The 19,327-nt window shown below is 50.3% G+C and overlaps 1 protein-coding gene across 4 annotated transcripts in view; it reads right to left on the bottom strand.

The window, feature by feature from the left end:
* Positions 1–17,657, bottom strand: part of LOC146869331 (prolargin-like) — a 129,750-nt gene extending 112,093 nt beyond the window's left edge. For all 4 annotated transcript variants that reach the window (XR_014980689.1, XM_085650452.1, XM_085650382.1 and 1 more), the window contains exon 1: positions 17,533–17,657. The gene's annotated coding sequence lies outside the window, so the exon portion shown is untranslated. The remainder of the gene's footprint in view (positions 1–17,532) is intronic.
* Between the last annotated feature and the right edge of the window lie 1,670 nt (positions 17,658–19,327).

The raw sequence follows: 19,327 nt of genomic DNA, 5'->3' as shown, positions 1-19,327 counted from the left end.
GGAGGAGGAGGAGGACATCCGAAGTCAGCTCATCCGCAACTTCTTCTCATAATGGTGAGTCCCTGTGTCTGAGTGTGCACGCTTGGAGCCTTGTGTGGCATGTGTTGCTATGTGTGTGTCCAGCTGACTGTCTGCTAAGTGCCTTAGAGGTGTGTTCAGATGTGTCCCTCGCGTGATGATGTCATTCAACGCATTGTAGCTGAGACACTCAATTTTCAAGTAGCATGGTGACACACTTATTCCTGTAGGGTAAATGACCATGCATGCGGATGAGAATGTTTTGGCTGACTTCTTGTGTGTCTGTCATCCCCAGGTACTTGTGCATGCTGTCTGCTTGTGTCATGGTTGTCCTCCTGCTATTGCTCATGGGTATTGCAACGTGTGCTGAATCAGCGTTCCATGCACGGACATGGTGAGTAGTCATTTTGTGTGAGGATTGCTACAAGCCCTTTTGGGTGTGGTAGGTGTTTGTAATGTGTGTGCCCTGCTCCTATGCATGTAGGGTCACTATGCATACATGTCGACTCACCATGGGGCACATGACATGTAGCATGACTCACATGACTTGATAGTCACACTTCGTGACAGTCATCTGTAATGGGACTGTGGATTCTGATGAAGGCATCAATGTGTGTAAAACTACCCTGGCAACATACAGGATGCTACAGGTGGACAAAGTGTGGGACATCCCCATGACAGGCTCAATGGGGAATTGCAGCCTCTCTGTGTGCAGCAGGGGGTGTTTGGCTCACACACTTCACTTGTGTGCCAGTTCAATGGATTTACAGCCTCTGTGTTGTGAAGCGGGTGCCCAGTTTAGCTCCCACATGTTCAGGCAAAAGATCTGTGAGTCTGTTCAGATTGATGCATGTCCCGTGGTGTGAGCCTGAGTAATAAAGGTGTTCCTCACCCTCCAAGGTGCCTCATCTCACTCAATGCAGGTCTCTTGCCACTTTGCATGCGGCATCTCTGGCATAGTTGTCAAAGATTGGGAATATGAGTCTATGTGTAGTTTTGCAACATGCATGCAGTTACTCATGGATTCAATTGTCTATTGTGCATGAAGTCCATGTTTGTGTATGTATTTGGGCTTGTCGGTCCCCACAAGGGGCAATCAACGCCTGCTGAGGGTGTGTCTCCTGTGCACATCTCGGCCTTCGATTTCATGGTCCTGTGTCAGTCATCTTAGGTTATTGTGCATCCATTGTGTCTGTGTGTGCCATGGAAAAGCACACACTCCTTCATGTACATACGCCTGTTGCAGTTGTCCTTTCTGACATCTTTGTGTTTTGGTGCAACTTGTGGCATATTTTCAAGGACATGCCGCATGCTGATGCAGCCCCAGCAGCAAGGGCACAGAAAGTATCCGGATTCGGCAACACACATGCCTCCAAGATGATCCTCCCTTCCTCCCTCCACCCATTCATTTGGCCTGTCATCATCTTGTCTGTGCCACTGTTGCGGTCACACGGTGCCAAAGGATGGACCGTCAGCGCATGCAACGTGCACATTGCGTGACCTTCATGTCCTTGCATGACCCACATCACACTACAGTCTGATGTTGCAGCCACACTCCAAGCAATGTCCATCCGCAAATCTGCCGCATGCTCTCAGGCATACCCTAAGTACACACACAGCAGCTTTGCATGATGAGTGTGCCACTCCAACTGCCTACACAGCACTGCCACGCATTCCAGGCCCTGTCACACCAACCAGGTCATGTCCCACCTACTCCCCACCGGCGCTCTACCACAGCAAGTACATGGGAGTGGGAGTCAAGCCTTCAGCATGTAGTATGGTGTCATCATATGGCACATGGCCCAAGTATCATCTCTGAGCGTGTCAATCTACCTGTGTCCAGGACTACCCTATCCCCCATGACATGCGCACAGCAACTCCTCATCAGCTCGTATGCCATTGACAGCCAAGTGCTACTCACCCTCACCAAAGACGCCAACATTGCCAGTTCCAATATTCAAGAATGCATGTCATCCATTGATGAATGGCTGTACAGCAGCAAGCTGAGGCAGGAATGGTACAGGACTGAGGTAATAATCTGAGGATTGTCCCCTTACAGCTGGGTCAACTGGTTGTGTCCCACACGCAAGACACCTGCACAAGCACACAGTGGCCACGCACACAAGATGGTGTGCATCATGTATTGCTGGCTCACATTTGCCATGCTAATCTCAAGCATCTGTACCTCAGGCCGAAACTCACTCGGCATTATGCACATGATCCACAGATAGATCCACTCCATGGACAGACAGGCCATCCCCCAGGTCCACAACAACATCCGTGTCAAATACTGCCCTTCCCTATACGGAGCAAGTACATCCAAATTCACAGGAAACTTGTCCACATCCAGGGGGCATCTGCACACCTCTGCTTCAACATCCTGTGCCCCAGCCACATCACCGTCCACCAGAGATAGCTGCAATGGATCACTGGGTGCTGCCGGATGACCTTCACACTCCCCGCAAACACTCATGAGGCAGGCCCCAACCCCAGACTCCAAACCAACCTTGTACGTCTATCAGCCGAGACCCCGTTGGGCCATCTCCCTGCATCCAACCTTGCCCTGGCCACCATTCTTCACATCCACCATACTACAGCATGCAGGACATGTTTTGCACACCTGCCAAGACGTACCTGCTACTCCCTCCCTGGCAACATCCACATGAGCCATGTCCTCTACGCATTAATTGTTCCTCTTCCCAATTTGTCTGTCCGCACAGCATTTGAATCCCCCCCTCAGCAGCATGGGGCCATCACGGGTGAGTATTGTGCTCCATGTCTGTTTAGGATGATACATTGTGACCCAGGTGTGTCCTGTACCAGACTCAGCTCCCAGGGTATGGATGGCTGGAGTTAGTTAAACACTCAGGCATAGTTTGACATTTCCCTACATGTAGGTTGTGGACACATGCTAAATAACTGCAACATATAGGTAGAGAGTTTAAGATTTATTGTCAGTGGGGGGCGTGTTTAGTGGGGACAAGTAGGTGCTATACAGTGTCCATAGAATCCAAAGTTCACAGGGGGAGATGGGATCCTTGTCATTGGAAGTCATCAGAGTCCAGACCACAGTGTTGGTCATCATTGGTCAGACTGTGACCAGCAAGTCCATGTGGCAGAGAATGTCATTGGATGAGGTGCTGCTGTTGCGCCAGAGGTCCAGGTGCCAGGCCAGGTGACCTGGGAGATGTGGATGGTACGCTGCCTCTCACGGTCTTTTCCGTGGACGACCCACCTTCCCTGGGGGACCCTCAGATGCAGGCCTTGACAATGCTTGTGATGCTTCATCGGAGCAATCCTCCTCCTCCTCCCTCCCTGTGGCTGGTGTTGTTCATCGCCTGGTGGCACAGAGAGGGTTGCCCATGTTGTCGGCGATCTGACGGAGTGAACGGCTCATGTCCGTTTGCACCTCCAGGAGCTCAGCCAGTCTTGCCTCCATCCGTCCTTGGTGTTGCTGTTGACTGGCATGTTGCTCGGCCTGCATGTTCTTCATCTCATCGAGGGTCCCCTTGATGTCTGTGAGGTTTTCCACTACCTGGCTGATGCCCCTGGTGTCACGCCGGTATGCGTCCAGTATGTGGCTTATGTGTGACATACCGGTTCCCTCAGCTGGCTGCTCAGGTTCTCGCCTCCGCCTGCCTCCACTCCCACCACCCCTGACCACACGAGCCGGGCCTGCCGTTGTGGGCACATCGGGTCTACGGGACCCCTGAGGGATGGCATTTGCAGGGTTGGCTGCCTCCTCCTGGGTGCCCGGAGACCTTGTCCCTCCTGGTCAGACTGGCTGTGTTGTTTAGTGCGATCAGGGCTCCTGGGTGTTTCCAGGGATGTGGCAGGAATGGGGGTGATGGTTGGCCCAGATGTACCTGAAGCAGGTGCTGCAGGGGCTTGGGCACCAGAGGGGCCAGGTTGGCTGGGGTCATCCACGGAGTGGTGAGAGTCGACGCTGCCGGTGGGATCATCTTCACGCCGAGCCTGGGACTGTGATTGTTCCCCCCCAGTGTTGGGGGAGATCCATGACGTTGCCCTGTGTGTGAGAGAGAGACAATGTAAATGCTGTTTCATGCGACATCCATGTTTCATACATATTCAAGTTGGCACAGTTCCTCAAGGTAGTTGGATGTGCCTGGCATTCCTCTCAATGGACACTTGGGGATGGGTATGTTGCGTGGGACAGATTGATATTTTCTCCTGAGTGTTTGACCAGTGGAATTTTGCCTAGGATGCTTATTTGGCTATGGATTGTTCTTGTTGTGTCACATGTCCATTGTGAGAGTAGGTAAATCCGTTGGCTGCCCCGGGGGTGTGTGCTTGTGTAAGGGGGGGGTGAGGCCGGGCCTGCTGTTGGGTGTAGTGTGAGTTGGCATTGGGTCTCCCAGGTGATGTGTCTGTCCCCTCATGGTGCATGCTGGCATGACAGTGAGTGTGAGTTCCTGTGCTAGGTATCTGACCTTGTGGAGTTGGTGTTTGGGTGTACAGTGGTCACAGGAGGGGCCTTGTGCTGGCTACAGCAGAGCCAAGTGTCAGCTACCTTTTCAGTACTTGGCCAGTCCCTGTGCATTGAGCATGGTGCATGGGTATGTACCTAGGCCATATGGGCTGAGGGCATTGGTGTCTGCTTCTGAGTTGCACAATGTGTTTTGTGAGCACCACCCGCCAAGCATTGCAGACAGCCAGTCTTTGTTTTGTGTTTTGTGTAGCCTGGGACATGGCATGGCCTTGCTTTGTGAATGGGGCATTTAGACGTTAGTGGCAGTTGCGTGGTTTTTTAGTGTGGTTGTGTCCGGTGAGGGCTTGGGGGTAGTTGCGTGCATTTGTTGTAGTTGGGGTGTGGATGCCGTTTCCCCCATGTTAGCTCAGTGGTTTGTGTACTCACCAGGCTCTGCGACTCCTTCGACTCTGTACTCCCACCGGCGGCAGCGTGCGCATCACCTTCTCCTCCCAGGGATGGTAGTGTACCAGTCTGCGGGGCAGCCCACCTCCAGTGATGTTACTCTGGGCATATTCGTCACTCATTTTGCGCCGGACTGACCTCCGCAGATCGTACCACCTGGCTTGGCATTCATGCCTGGTCCTTCTGATGGGTGCAACAGCATTCAACCGATCGACGATCCTCTGCCACATGGCTGATTTTGCAGCTATGCTGGTCTGTCTGACCAATGTTCCAAAGAGCTGTGGCTCGACTCTGATGATTTTGTTGACAAGGATGTCTAGCTCCTCCCTTGTGAACTTTGGATTCTTGTCTGTGGGCATGGTGTGGGGTGTGGGTGTAGATGGTTGTGGGTGTGTGGGTGTGAATGTGACGGTGTGTGGGTGAATGTGGAGAGGGGGTGTTTGTGAAGGAGGTTGTGTGAAGGTGTGTAAGTTGAGGTGTAGTTAAGGTGTTGGTAAGGTGCAGTTGTTTGTCTGTGGGGTCTGGCAGCAGTGGGTCTGTTGCAAAGGCTCATGATTTGTGTGTGTGGGCCCTTTTTATTGGTCCATTTTTGGGTGTGGCTGTGTTTGAATTTTTGGTGGGTGTGTTATGAGAGGTGGTTGTGGGGTTGGGCCTCTGTTTGCCTGTTTGGATGTGCAAGGTCAGTCATTTAGCTGTATTTTGTCATGTAGACGTGTTGTTGTGCAAGTCGAATTGAGCCTCCTTGTGCTGTTTTACAGTGTCCGGGTTCGGTACGAGTCTTTTTCGCGTAGGTAAGGTGCGTACATGCGCGATGCTGGTTGAAGGTGCTGTGGTACGGTGTTGGGGTACGGTGCGTACAGGAACGTGGCTGGTGTATGGTGTTGGTGTATGGTGCGTACAGGCATGGTGCTGGTATACGATGTTGGGGTACGGTGCGTAGAGGCACGGGGCTGGGGTACGGGCCTGGGGTACAGTGTGTACAGGCACGGGGCTGATGTACGGGCCTGGGGTACGGTGCGTACAGGCACGGGGCTGGGGTACGGGCCTGGGGTACGGTGCGTACAGGCACGGGGCTGGTGTACGGTATTGGGATACGGTGCATACAGGCACGTGGCTGGGGTACGGGCCTGGGGTACGGTGCGTACAGGCACGGGGCTGGTGTACGGTGTTGGGGTACGGTGCGTAGAGGCACGGGGCTGGGGTACAGCCCTGGAGTATGGTGTGTACAGGCATGGGGCTGGTGTACGGGCCTGGGGTACGGTGCGTACAGGCACGGGGCGGAGGTACGGTGTTGGGGTACGGTGCGTACAGCCATGGGGCTGGTGTACGGGCCTGGGGTACGGTGCGTACAGGCACGGGGCTGGGGTACGGTGTTGGGGTACGGTGCATACAGGCACGAGGCTGGTGTACGGGCCTGGGGTACGGTGTGTACAGGCACGGGGCTGTGGGACGGGGCTGGGGTATGGCACGTACACGTAGGGGGCTGGGGTACAGTCCGGACATAAGGGGTACGGTGCTGACATACGGGGGTACGGTGCTAACATATGCGGGGGGATGGGGGGCTGTGAGACTCGTATTCGGGCACATGTTTAAACGTGTACATGAGTGGTATAGCGTTCGCTCTGTACGGGGCTTTTTCCATACGGTTGTACATTCGGACGGACGGGACGGATCGTACTTGCGCGCTCGGACTTATTTTTTACGAACTGTACATAAAAATGTCCGGGGACGTGTCGGGGACTTTTCCCGATACGAGGACGTGTCGGGGAATTTTCCAGATACGATTCGTATGTATTTTTCACATACGAATCGTACTTCACCGGATGGACGGTCCTTGTACGATTCGTACGGAAAAAATACGATTACGAGTCGTATGGGGAAAATTTTTATTGGATCGGAATCGGCACCCTGATATTGTAAAAGCAGCAGATTAGTCGAATGCATCCACTTTTGTTTCCTGATTTCTTTCCATTCTTTCCAGACACTTTGTCTCTGTGAAAATCTCCTCCTTATCAAATGCAATTAGAGAGGAGGACATCAAATAAACAGATTCCATATTTTCGTCGCAGCTCTAAGAGGATGATGCTTAGTTACCACAATGTTATATAATGTGCTATGTTCTTATGGAATGCTTAATTTATGATGTAACATGTTCTTTAAAGGGCTGCATGTGGGCAGCAATAAAAGGATTATTACATAATGTTAGCATCCGTTGTCTTTAATAAAATCCTGATTCTCTCTATATGTTAATTGAGGAATTGTCATTTTTCCCCCCATCCTGGCAACAATGCCAATAGTGAACTAAACAGGCAAGTCAGTTGTTTGGTGTCCGGGGTTGCTATTATACATGAACAACATTATAGTGTATTAAATTAAACACAGGAGAAGGTTTTGTACAGCGAACAACCTGAAGACATGTATTTTGAGGGTCCCAAATATGAGATAATAAAGAAAAAGGATAGAAGACGATATAAAATAATTTCCTAGGATCACACAATTTGGTAAAGTGGTGAAGCCGGGACTAATCTCAGGTTTTCTGGTTTCACATTGTTCAGTTCAGCCACTAGATGTATATGCTTTCCTTACCCTACACCACTTTACCGCCAATCCCCCCAAATCCCACCTGCCTGACTGCCACCCCGTTGGCATCAATGCGATCCTCTGTCACATCACAGGCTGAACTTTTTGGCCCCTGGGAAAATGTAGTAAGTACCCATGATATAAAAATAAAGTAGAGGGAGATAGAAGCATAGTAAAGGAGACAAGAGATATTAGAAAGGGCGGAGGAGAACAAAGAGGGCACTTAAGAGAGAGAGAGATCAAGAACATCAAGATGTGAGGAGACCGGAAGGAGATACAGAGAAAGTGAAAGAAGACAATAAAGGTGAGGACTGACATAAAATAATACAATGATGTAAGGGCGAATATGAGATACAGAGGGGGTAGAAAGAGAGGGAAGAGCTGAGATGTGGGAAGAATTGAGGATTGGGGAAAGAAAATAACAGGATGTGAGAGATAACGAAGGAAAAGGAGAGACAATGAAGGCAGAAGACCAGCCCAGAAAAAGAAGGGAGACATAACAGGGAAACAGAGAGAGAAACAAGCACTGGCAAAGCTAATAGGTCCCACCTACTCAAGAGCTATTGGTTATGGCAATGTGTTTTAACCATTATGTAAACCAGTGTGACTGCTGTTCAGCATGGCTAAAAATTTGTGGCATAGAGTGGAGTATGGTAGATTGGAGAGGGGTAAATTGGAGTACAGTGGAATGGGGTAGATTAGGGTAGAGTGGAGTAGGGTAGATTGGCCTAGAGTGTAATGGGTGCTGATTGGGGTAGATTGAAGTGGGGTGGAATGGGCTAGATAGGGTAGATTGGAGTGGGGGAGTTGGTTAGATTAGTGTGGTAGATTGGTGTTGGGTAGATTGAATTGGGGTAGATTGGGGTGGAGTTGGGTAGATTGATGGGGAGTAGATTGGGGTAGATAGTAGTAGGGTAGATTGCGGTAGATTGGGGTACAGTGGAGTTCGATAAATTGAGGTAGATTGAAGTGGAGTGGGGTGGATTGGGGCAGATTAGAGTGGAGTGTGGTAGTGTAGACAGGAATGGAGTTGGAAAAAGTGCAGTGGAGTGGGGTAGTTTGGGCGGATTATAGTTGGGAAGAATGGAATGGATTTGGGGTAGATTGGGTGAGTGAGGTAGATTAGAGTGTAGTGGGGTAGAGTGGTATAGGGTGGGGTAGTTTGGAGTGGGATAGATTGGGTTAGAGTGAGATAGATTGGAGTGAAGTTGAGTCGACTAGAGTGGAGAAGATTGAGGTAGATTGGAGTGGGGGAGTGGGATAGATTGAATTGGGGTAGACTGGGGTAAAAATGAGCAGATTGGAGTGGGGTGGGGAAGGCTGGAGTGTGGTAAATCTTGGTAGAGTGGAGTGGGATATATTGGGGTAGATTGGAGTGGAGTTGGGTAGATTGTGTAAGAATAGAGTGAAGTGGATTGGGGAAGACAAGAGTGGAGTGGGGTAGATTAGAACAAGGTAGATTGGAGTGGAGTTGGGTAGATGGGAGAGGAGTAGAATGAAGTGAGAAAGATCATGTGGATTCAGGTAGGGTAGTTTAAATGGAGTGGATTGAAGTGGAGTGGTGCAGATTGGAGTGAGATAGATAGGAGTGGGTTTGTTTGGAGTGGGGTATTTCAAAGTGGAGTGGGGTATATTAGAGTGGCGTAGATTGGAGTGGAGTTGGATAGAGTGGTGTGGGGTAGATTTGGATGGGGTGAGGTAGACTGGAATGGGGTAGATTAGGATAGGGTGGGGTAGATTGGAGTGGAGTAGATTGGGGTAGATTAGCGTGAGATAGATTGGAGTGCGGCTGATTGGATGGGATAGTTTGGAATAGGGTGGTTTGGGGTGGAGCGTGGTAGGATAGATTGGAGTGAGATGGAGTCAAGTGGATTGGGGTGAGTGGAATGAGGTAGATTGTGTTGATTAGATTAGGTTAAATTGGGATGGAGTGTGGTAGATTGAGAGGAATGATTAGAGTGGAGTAGTTTGGAGTGTGTTAGATTGGAGTGGAGTGGGGTCAATTGAAGTGGAATAGATTTGGATGGGGTAGATTGGGGAGGTGTGGACTGGAGTTGGGTAGATGGGGTGGAGCAGGGTGGAGTTGATTGGAGTGGGGTGGGGAGGATTGGGGTGGGGTAGATAGGGGTGAAATGGGTTAGATTGGAGTGGAATGGGGTCAATTTGAGTGGAGTGGGGTAGATTGGAGTGAAACAGACTGGGGTATATTTGGGCAGAGTGGAGTGTGGTATAGTGGAGTAGATTAAAGTGGAGTGGGGAAGATTGGGCGGATTGGAGTGTGGTAGATTGGAGTAGAGTGGGGTAGATTGTGGTAGATTTGAGTAGGGCAGATTGTGGTAGAGTGGAGTAGATTGTGGTGGAGTGGGGTAGATTTGAGTGGAGTGGGTAGACTACAGTGGAGAGGAGTGGGATAGATTGTGGTGGACTTTAGAGTGAAGTGGGGTAAATTGGAATGTAGTGGGGTATATTGGACAGGGGTCGTTTGGAGTGGAGTAGAACAGAGTGGGGTGGATTGGATTGGGGTACATTGGAGTGGGGTGGATTAGGGTACATTGGAGTGGATTCAATAGAGTGGTATGGGGTAGATTGGGATGGAGTGGGGTAGAGTGGGGTAGGCTGGAGTGGGGTAGATTAGGGTAGGATGGGGTAGATTGGAATGGAGTGGAGTAGATTGGAATGGAGTAGATTAGAGTGGGGCAGATTGGTATGGGGCTGATTGGATGGTGTGGATTTGAGTAGGGTGGCTTTGAGGTGGAGTGTGGTAGGAGAGATTGGAGTGTGATGGATTGGGGTGGAGTGGGTTAGATTGTGCTGGAGTGGGATAGAATTGGGTAGCATGTGATAGACTGGAGTAAAGTGGAGTGGGGTAGATTGGATAGAGTGGAATAGAGCGTGGTAGATTGGGGTAGAGTGGAGTGGGGAAGATTGGGTAGATTAGAATGGGTTAGATAGGTGTAGAGTGGATTGAGGTAGGTTGGCGTGGAGTAGGGTGGAGTGGAGTTAGATAATTTGGAGTGGAGTTGTGATTAGAGTGGAGTGAAATAGGTTGGAGTACAGTGTAGGTGGTAGATTGGGGGAGTGGGGTGAGGTAGATTGGGTGGATTAAAATATGGTAAATTGGAATGGAGTGAGACAAATTTGAGTGGGGTACATTGAAGAGGGATGATTGGAGTTGGGTTGTTTGGAGTGCGGTAGATTGGAGTGGAGTGTGGTCAGTAGGAGTGAGGTATATTGGGATGGGGTAGATTGGGGAGGGGTAGATTGGAGAAGAGTAGATTGGGGTGGAGTGGGGTAGATTGGAGTGGGGTACAGTGGATTGGGGTGGGATGGGTAGGGGTAAAGTGGGTTAGAGTGGAGTGGAATGGGGTAGAGTTGAGTGGAGTGCGGTAGATTGGAGTGAAATTGAGTAGGGTAGATGTTGGAGTGGATTGTGGTATAGTAGAGTGGGAAAGATTAGAGTGGAGTGGAGCGAAGTAGATTGGGCAGATTAGAGTGTGGGAGTTTGGAGAGGAGTGGGGTAGATTGAGGTAGATTTGAATAGGGCAGATTGTGGTAGATTGGAGTGGGGTAGATTGGAGTGGGGTGGAGTGGCGTTAGATAGTTTGGAGTGGACTTGAGTTTGGAGTGGAGTGAGACATATTGGAGTAAAGTGTAGTGGGGTTGATTGGGGTGAGAGGAATGAGGTAGATTGAGTGGATTAAAATATGCTAGATTGGGATGGAGTGAGGTAGATTTGAGTGGACTACATTGAAGAGGGATGATTGGAGTGAAGTAGTTTGATGTCCGTTAGATTGCAGTGGAGTGGGGTCAATCGGATTGCATTAGATTGGGATAGGGTAGATTGGGGAGGGGTACATTGGAGTAGGGTAGATTGGGTGAAGTGGGTTAGATTGGAGTGGAATGGGGTTAGATTTGAGTGGTGTGGGGTAGATTGGAGTGAAATGGAGTAGGGTATATTTTTGGAGTGGAGTGTGGTGTAGTGGAATGAGAAAGATTAGAGTGGGGTGGACTGAAGTAGATTGGGCAGATTGGAGTGTGGTAGATTGTGTGGATTAGAATAGGCTAAATTGGGATGGAGTGAGGTAGATTGAAAGGGATGATTGGAGTGGAGTAATTTGAAGTGCGTTAGATTGGAGTGGAGTGGGGTCAATTGTATTGGAATAGATTGGGATGAGGTAGATTGGGGAGGGGTAGACTGGAGTTGGGTAGATAGGGGTGGAGCGGGGTGGAGTAGATTGGAGTGGGGTGGGGAGGTTTGGGGTGGGATAGTTACGGGTAAAATTGGTTAGATTGGAGTGGAATGAGGTTGATTTGAGTGGAGTGGGGTAGATTGGGGTGAAATGGACTGGGGTATATTTGGGCAGAGTGGAGTGTGGTATAGTGGAGTAGATTAAAGTGGAGTGGGGCAGATTGGGTGGATTGGAGTGTGGTAGATTGGGGTGGCATGGGGTAAATTGTGGTAGATTTGAGTGGGGCAGATTGTGGTAGATTGGAGTGGCATGGGGTAGATTGAGGTAGATTTGAGTGGGGCAGGTTGTGGTAGATTGGAGTGGGGTAGATTGTGGTGAAGTGGGGTAGATTTGAGTGGAGTGGGGTAGACTAGAGTGGAGAGGAGTTGGATAGATTGCAGTGGACTTTGGAGTGAAGTGGGGTAAATTGGAATGGAGTGGGGTACATTGTACCGGGGTCGATTGTAGTGGATTGGAGTGGAGTAAAACAGAGTGGGGTGGGGTGGATTGAATTGGGGTACATTGGAGTGGATTCAATAGAGTGGTATGGGGTAGATTGGGATGGAGTGGGGTGGAGTGGGGTAGACTTGAGTGGGGTAGATTAGGATAGGATGGGATAGATTGGAGTGGAGTGGAGTAGATTGGAATGGAGTAGATTTTAGTGGGTCAGATTTGAATAGGGCTGATTGGATGGTGTAGATTTGAGGTGGAGTGTGGTAGGAGAGATTGGAGTGTGATGGATTGGGGTGGAGTGGGTTAGATTGTGATGGAGTGGGGTAGAGTTGGGTAGCATGTGATAGACTGGAGTAAAGTGGAGTGGGGTAGATTGGATAGAGTGTAGTAGATTGGGGTAGAGTGGACTGGGGTAGATTGTAGTGGGTTAGATAGGGGTAGAGTGGATTGGGATAGGTTGGAGTGGAGTAGGGTGGAGTGGAGTTGGATAGTTTGGAGTGGAGTTGTGATTAGAGTGGAGTGAAATAGATTGGAGTACATTGTAGTGGGGTATATTAGGGGATTGGAGTGAGGTAGATTGGGTGGATTAGAAAAGGGTAAATTGGAATGGAGTGAGGCAGATTTGAGTGGGGTGCATTGAAGAGGGATGATTGGAGTGGGGTTGTTTGGAGTGGTGTAGATTGGAGCGGAGTGGAGTCAGTAGTAGTGAGGTAGATTGGGACAGGGTAGATTGGGGAGGGGTACATTGGAGTAGGGTAGATTGGAGTGAGGTGCGGTGGATTGGGGTTAGGGTGGGTAGGGGTGAAGTGGGAAATGGGTTAGAGTGGAGTGGGGTAGATTGGAGTGAAATGGAGTAGGGTAGATTTTTGGAGTGGAGTGTGGTATGGTGGAATGAGAAAGATTAGAGTGGAGTGGACTGAAGTAGATTGAGCAGATTGGAGTGTGGTAGATTGGAGAGGAGTGAGGTAGATTGTGGTAGACTTGAATGGGGCAGATTGGAGTGGGTTAGATTGTGGTGGAGTGGGGTAGATTTGAGGGGAGTGGGATAGATTAAAGTGGAGATGAGTTGGATAGCTTGAAGTGGAGTTTGGAGTGGAATGGGTTAAATTGAAATGGAGTGGGGTAAATTGGACAGGGGTAGAGTGGAGTGGAGCGAAGTAGAATGGAGTGGGGTAGACTCTGTGGAGTGGATTGAGGTACATGGAGTGGGGTGGATTGGGGTACATTGGTGTGGAGGTGCGTAGAGTGGAGTGGGTTGTCATAGGTAGAGTGTTGTGTCGTAGAATGGAGCGGTGTGGCATAGAGTGAAAGGAAATAGAATAGAGTGGAGTGGGGTAGTGTGGATCATGCATGGTGTGGTACCACACTGACATTACAGACAACACATTTTCAATTGAAATGACCATTACATTTGGACTGAAATATGGTTTTACTGTACAAAAACAATAATGTGTGCAAATGTCATCATACAGTGCATTGATGTGTTTTGATCCCATTCAAATATTTGTTTCCACCACAATTCAGAATTTAAAAAAATCATTCACTTGTATTAATTCTGATATATTCTGAAGCCTTATCACAGTAAATTTTTTTGTTTTTGTGTGTTTGCTAGAAACAAAAAAACCTGCACCCTCTCCTCTTACATGGATACTCAGCAGGATTGTCACATAAATGTTCTCACTTTGAAGACAGAGAAACACAAGTAAACACCAAGGTCCCTCTGTAGAGAGAGCTTGACATTCAAGTTTTTGAATGCACACCGCAAATGTGACAAGATAAGAACACGATTTAAAGGCCTGTTTACAGAAAGCAAGTTTGTGGAAAAGTTCAGTAAGCAAGGTTTGGGCAAGGGGAGGGGCAAACTCAAGTTGGACAGCCTAGAGCAAATAATGCTAGCAAATAGAAAGCCAGAAAATGTGATTTACGAACCACAAAGCCAGTGGTGAACAACGGGCGGAATCATTCCTATGGCAGCTTTCTAAATGTCCCCAAGATGTGTTTAGCAAACCTAAAAACTTTAGGTTTGGGAGGGTATGGACAGTACGTGAAGGGAGAGAAAGGGCGAGTAGCTGACGTCGTGGCCGAGACAGGTGTGTGATCACAGCGCAGTCACGTCACCGCTTGCAGCATATATGATACACGGCAGTAAGCGAACGAGGGCCAGGCAGTGAGGAAACCAGAGGAAGAACAAGAGATGAACACACGCTAAGCGAGGAGAGGTCAAATTAGAAGATAGGAAATAGGAATAGAGAAGAAAACGCAATGAAAACAATGTACTGAAGATGTGATCAGAGTAGTGCAAACGGGCGTTGGGCACTTACACAGAAGAGTCCAATGTTTCAATCTCTCGCTGAAACCATCTCCTGCAGAAGCGCTGGTTTCCCCCAATGTTTACTAGAGCGCCTCGTGCTCACATCCACGGACCGCAGCACCTTCACCTCCTGCACCTCGCCCCATCACGTGTGATGCAGGGGGGCTCCTTACCCACCGGGCGGGGTGGCACCTGCGCCCTGACTGAGCTCTAACGGTGCAGCGCCTTACCTTAACGCTTTCCATCCACCGAGGTACAGTCTCTTACCTGGGAACACTCTATCGACCAGGTGTTGTCCCTTGCCTGGGAGTAGTACCTCCTCCTGATTCTATCTCCTACCGTAAAACTATCCACCTGGTGCGTATGGAACACTCTTCATCACCCGGGCGCTATCACCTTGGAACCCTCAGTCTACCTGCCGTTGTCTCTTAATCAGAGTTCTCTATCGACCGGGTGCTGTACCAGAGCTCTGCATCGACCGGGCGTTGTCTCTACTCTTAATCAGAGCTCTGCCTCGACCGGGCGTTGTCTCTACTCTTAATCAGAGCTCTGCATCGATCGGGCGTTGTTTCTTAGAGCTCCGACTCTATCGACCGGGTGCTGTGTCTTTCCTTAAAGCTCTCGATCCACCCGACGTTCTCACATAGAAGCGCTCCACCTACAGGGGCTTTTGGAAGCACTCTACCCACCGGGTGCAGTCTCTCAACTTGGAACCTTGTATCCACTGAGCACTCCTAGAATCTCCCCGGGACCTGTCTGACGCATAGGTGCGTTTCGTCCCAGGGCGCTGTCTCTTATCATGGGGCACTCTGTGCTTGGGGTGCTGTCTCTTACCTGGGAGTGCTCTCCCCTCAGAATCCATTATTTAACCTCTGGGGCACTTTACCTCCAGGGTGCGGCCTCTTACCTGGAAATGTTCTTTCCTCAAGGTTCTTGTCTGAACTATCCTGCACTCTATCCTCAGGGTGATGTCTCTTACCTGTCTATATGGTGCGGTCTCTCACCTACCCTACGCTACACCCTCAAGGTGCTCTTACCTGGAAGTGTTAGAGCACTTCGGGTGCTGCCTGACTTTTACCTTGCACTCTCTCCTCAGGGTCGTGTCTCTTATCTGAATATCCTTTATCCTCGGGGTGCTGTCTCTCACATATAGTGCAGGCACTCCACTCTCATTGTGTTGTTTCTTACTTGGAAGTGTTATGTTACGTTATGGATATTTGTGGAGCGCATGGCTACCCGAAGGCGCCCTAGCGCTAGCCGAGAGAGAGGCAGGTCACAACAAGGTGGGGAGTTTGAAGTGTTCTGTCCTCAGGGTGCTGTCTCTCGCCTTCCTTGCTCTTTACCCTAAGGCTGCGGTCTCTCTTCTGGAACAGCTCTATCCTCAGGGTGCTGTCTCTTGCCTTCTATGCTCTCTACCATAAGGCTGCGGTCTCTCCTCTGGAACAGCTCTATCCTCCGGGTGCTGTCTCTCGACGTCCTTGCTCTCTACCCTAAGGCTGCGGTCTCTGTTCTGAAACAGCTCTATCCTCAGGGTGCTGTCTCTCGCCTTCTATGCTCTCTACCATAAGGCTGCAGTCTCTCCGCTGGAACAGCTCTATCCTCTGGGTGCTGTCTCTCGACTTCCTTGCTCTCTACCCTAAGGCTGCGGTCTCTGTTCTGAAACAGCTCTATCCTCAGGGTGCTGTCTCTCGCCTTCCACGCTCTCTACCATAAGGCTGCGCGGTCTCTCCTCTGGAACAGCTCTATCCTCAGGATGCTGTCTCTCGACTTCCTTGCTCTCTACTCTAAGGCTGCGGTCTCTCTTCTGGAACAGCTCTATCCTCAGGGTGCTGTCTCTCGCCTTCTATGCTCTCTACCATATGGCTGCGGTCTCTCCTCTGGAACAGCTCTATCCTCAGGGTGCTGTCTCTCGCCTTCCATGCACTCTACCATAAGGCTGCGGTCTCTCGTCTGGAACAGCTCTATCCTCAGGATGCTGTCTCTCGACTTCCTTGCTCTCTACCCTAAGGCTGCGGTCTCTCTTCTGGGACAACTCTATCCTCAGGGTGCTGTCTCTCGCCTTCCATGCTCTCTACCATAAGGCTGCGGTCTCTCGTCTGGAACAGCTCTATCCTCAGGATGCTGTCTCTCGCCTTCCTTGCTCTTTACCCTAAGGCTGTGGTCTCTCTTCTGGAACAGCTCTATCCTCAGGGCGCTGTCTCTCGCCTTCTATGCTCTCCACCATAAGGCTGCGGTCTCTCCTCTGGAACAGCTCTATCCTCCGGGTGCTGTCTCTCGACTTCCTTGCTCTCTACCCTAAGGCTGCGGTCTCTGTTCTGAAACAGCTCTATCCTCAGGGTGCTGTCTCTCGCCTTCTATGCTCTCTACCATAAGGCTGCGGTCTCTCCTCTGGAACAGCTCTATCCTCTGGGTGCTGTCTCTCGACTTCCTTGCTCTCTACCCTAAGGCTGCGATCTCTGTTGTGAAACAGCTCTATCCTCAGGGTGCTGTCTCTCGCCTTCCATGCTCTCTACCATAAGGCTGCGGTCTCTCATCTGGAACAGCTCTATCCTCAGGATGCTGTCTCTCGACTTCCTTGCTCTCTACCCTAAGGCTGCGGCCTCTCTTCTGGAACAGCTCTATCCTCAGGGTGCTGTCTCTCGCCTTCCATGCTCTCTACCTTAAGGCTGCGGTCTCTCGTCTGGAATAGCTCTATCCTCAGGGTGCTGTCTCTCGCCTTCCATGCTCTCTACCATAAGGCTGCGGTCTCTCGTCTGGAATAGCGCTATCCTCAGGGTGCTGTGTTTTATCCAGAAGCGCTCTGTCCGAATGCTCGCTCTTACTTGCTCTTTCCACGTGGTGCTGTCTTTCTCTTAGCAGAGGGTTCTCTCTCCCACACGCCAGCTATAATCGCTTTTGGCAGGATGCTGTCTTTAGTCTAGAGGCTGCGGTTCCCTCAGGGTGCTGACTCTCACCTGCATGCATAATATTGGCAGGGCGCTGTCTCGCACCTCGTGGGCCCTGGAACTTTGCTCGAAGGTTAGTAATGTCCGAATGAGGTCTCTTACCTGAGGGGCACTCTCTTCCCAGGGCGCTGTCTCTCTCCCTCTCCTCCTGAGTCCAGCTCAGCGCTCAGTCTCTGCACTGCCAGTATGCTGAGCTCACTGCCTGCACTGCCTCCGGAGATTCCATCTGGGATGGAGGGAGGGAAGACGGGGAGAGGGAGAGAGGGGAGAGGGGCCTGGCAGGACAAAGAGTGTTTTATCTGCCAGCCAAAGTTCTCAAGATGTGTTCCACACAGCGGAACACTAATAACATTCCCTTCTGCAGGGCTCGGCGAGAGAGAGGGCCGTGCAGGAACGACACGTAAAGAGATTAACAGACAACATTATACTACATTAGTAAAGCTTTCTTCCTCTTCTGCATAAAACTAATCTGTGCACAAGACCCTTTGCCCTCCTCTGCACACAACAAATGCAGATAAGACCCTTTACCTTCCTCTGAACATGGCTAACATGTTTAAAACCCTCCAGCCTCCTCTGTGCATGGCTTACATGCAATGACGACTCTTCGCCCTCCCCAGTCTGTACATGGCTCACATAAGACCTTTCACCACCATGTGTGCAGTAGGATAACACCTTACGGTATTATGGATCTCAGAACAAGCCCTGGAAACTGTAGTGTACCACCTGGCCCTGCGCCACTGGCTACTGCATCACACGGACCTGTGGCCCGGCCTGGCCTGAGGGAGGAAATAAACAGGAGGTGGACGGCTCAAGGCCAGGGGCGTAACTCAAGCCCCTACAGCCCCTGCAGCTCCCGCAGATCAGGGGGTCCCACAACTCTTCAGCGGACCCCAACCACTTCATGGGGCCCCCATTCAGCCCAAGGCTAATGGATATTGGAGAGATATGGGATACCTAGTGACCCCCTCGTCTGATTCTGCAGGGGGGCCATAATTTTGTGTTATGCCACTGCTCTAGGGGCCACTCCCACACCAGGAACGGAGTGTTTGTGCGTGTTCTCTCATCGGCCAGCGGTCTCCTGCGCGGCCTAGTGTGACATTCTACACTGGTGGCATGGTGGGCAACACACACTGAGGCTTGTAACCAGGCCCGGTTCCAGGAATTTTCCTCTGGATGAGCCACAGGTATGTTTGGGTGGGCCAATGTGGGCCCAATATTTGTCAATTCTGGAGGAAGCCTACAAGCCCAAGATTACATCATATCTTCTTCCAAACAGGCCCACAGTACAGTTCATTGAGAGTAAGAGCTGATGCCTATACTCAAAAGCCCCGCCCTTATAATGACCGGCAGGCAAAGCTTCAACGGAACCACCTGGAGTCCAAGCAGATGCTAATAGCTCAAGGTTAAGGAGGTCCCTGTTCCCACACCTAAGCCTTCACAGTATGCACTCGGAAGACTGACTACTTACTCCTTGGAATATGTCCAACACCTATTTCTTTGCAGATTACTTCGCTGGACGGTGTAAAGGGTAAAGGAAGTGGTGGTGCCTAGCTGATTATGCGTGTAGTGTGTTCATCTCCTTATTGGTGCGGTGCAGTAGGTGGGGGAAACACCCTCAAACCCCCAAATGTATGGAGGAAGAATCCTGCACAAAACTGAAAGCGAAAGTCCTATGCACACGTCATATTAACTCAATGAAAGTTAATCCAGCAATTTGAGTGCAAATGTCAATGAAAGTCCAAATGAATCCGATTCTTGTCTTTAATTCAAACAGAAAGCAAAGAGCATCCAGCCAACGCGTGTTTCGTCTTATCGGGAAATATCCCTCGACTTCTTCAGGGCTGGGAAGGATTCAATAATCATTGTATAATCACGTTGCATCACATTGCTGTAGCAT

Source organism: Triturus cristatus, chromosome 1_1 (genome assembly GCF_964204655.1).
Source record: "Triturus cristatus chromosome 1_1, aTriCri1.1, whole genome shotgun sequence".
NCBI lineage: Eukaryota > Metazoa > Chordata > Amphibia > Caudata > Salamandridae > Triturus > Triturus cristatus.
The sequence above is the reverse complement of the archived record's forward strand: the minus strand, read 5'-3'. Positions and strand labels throughout refer to the sequence as shown.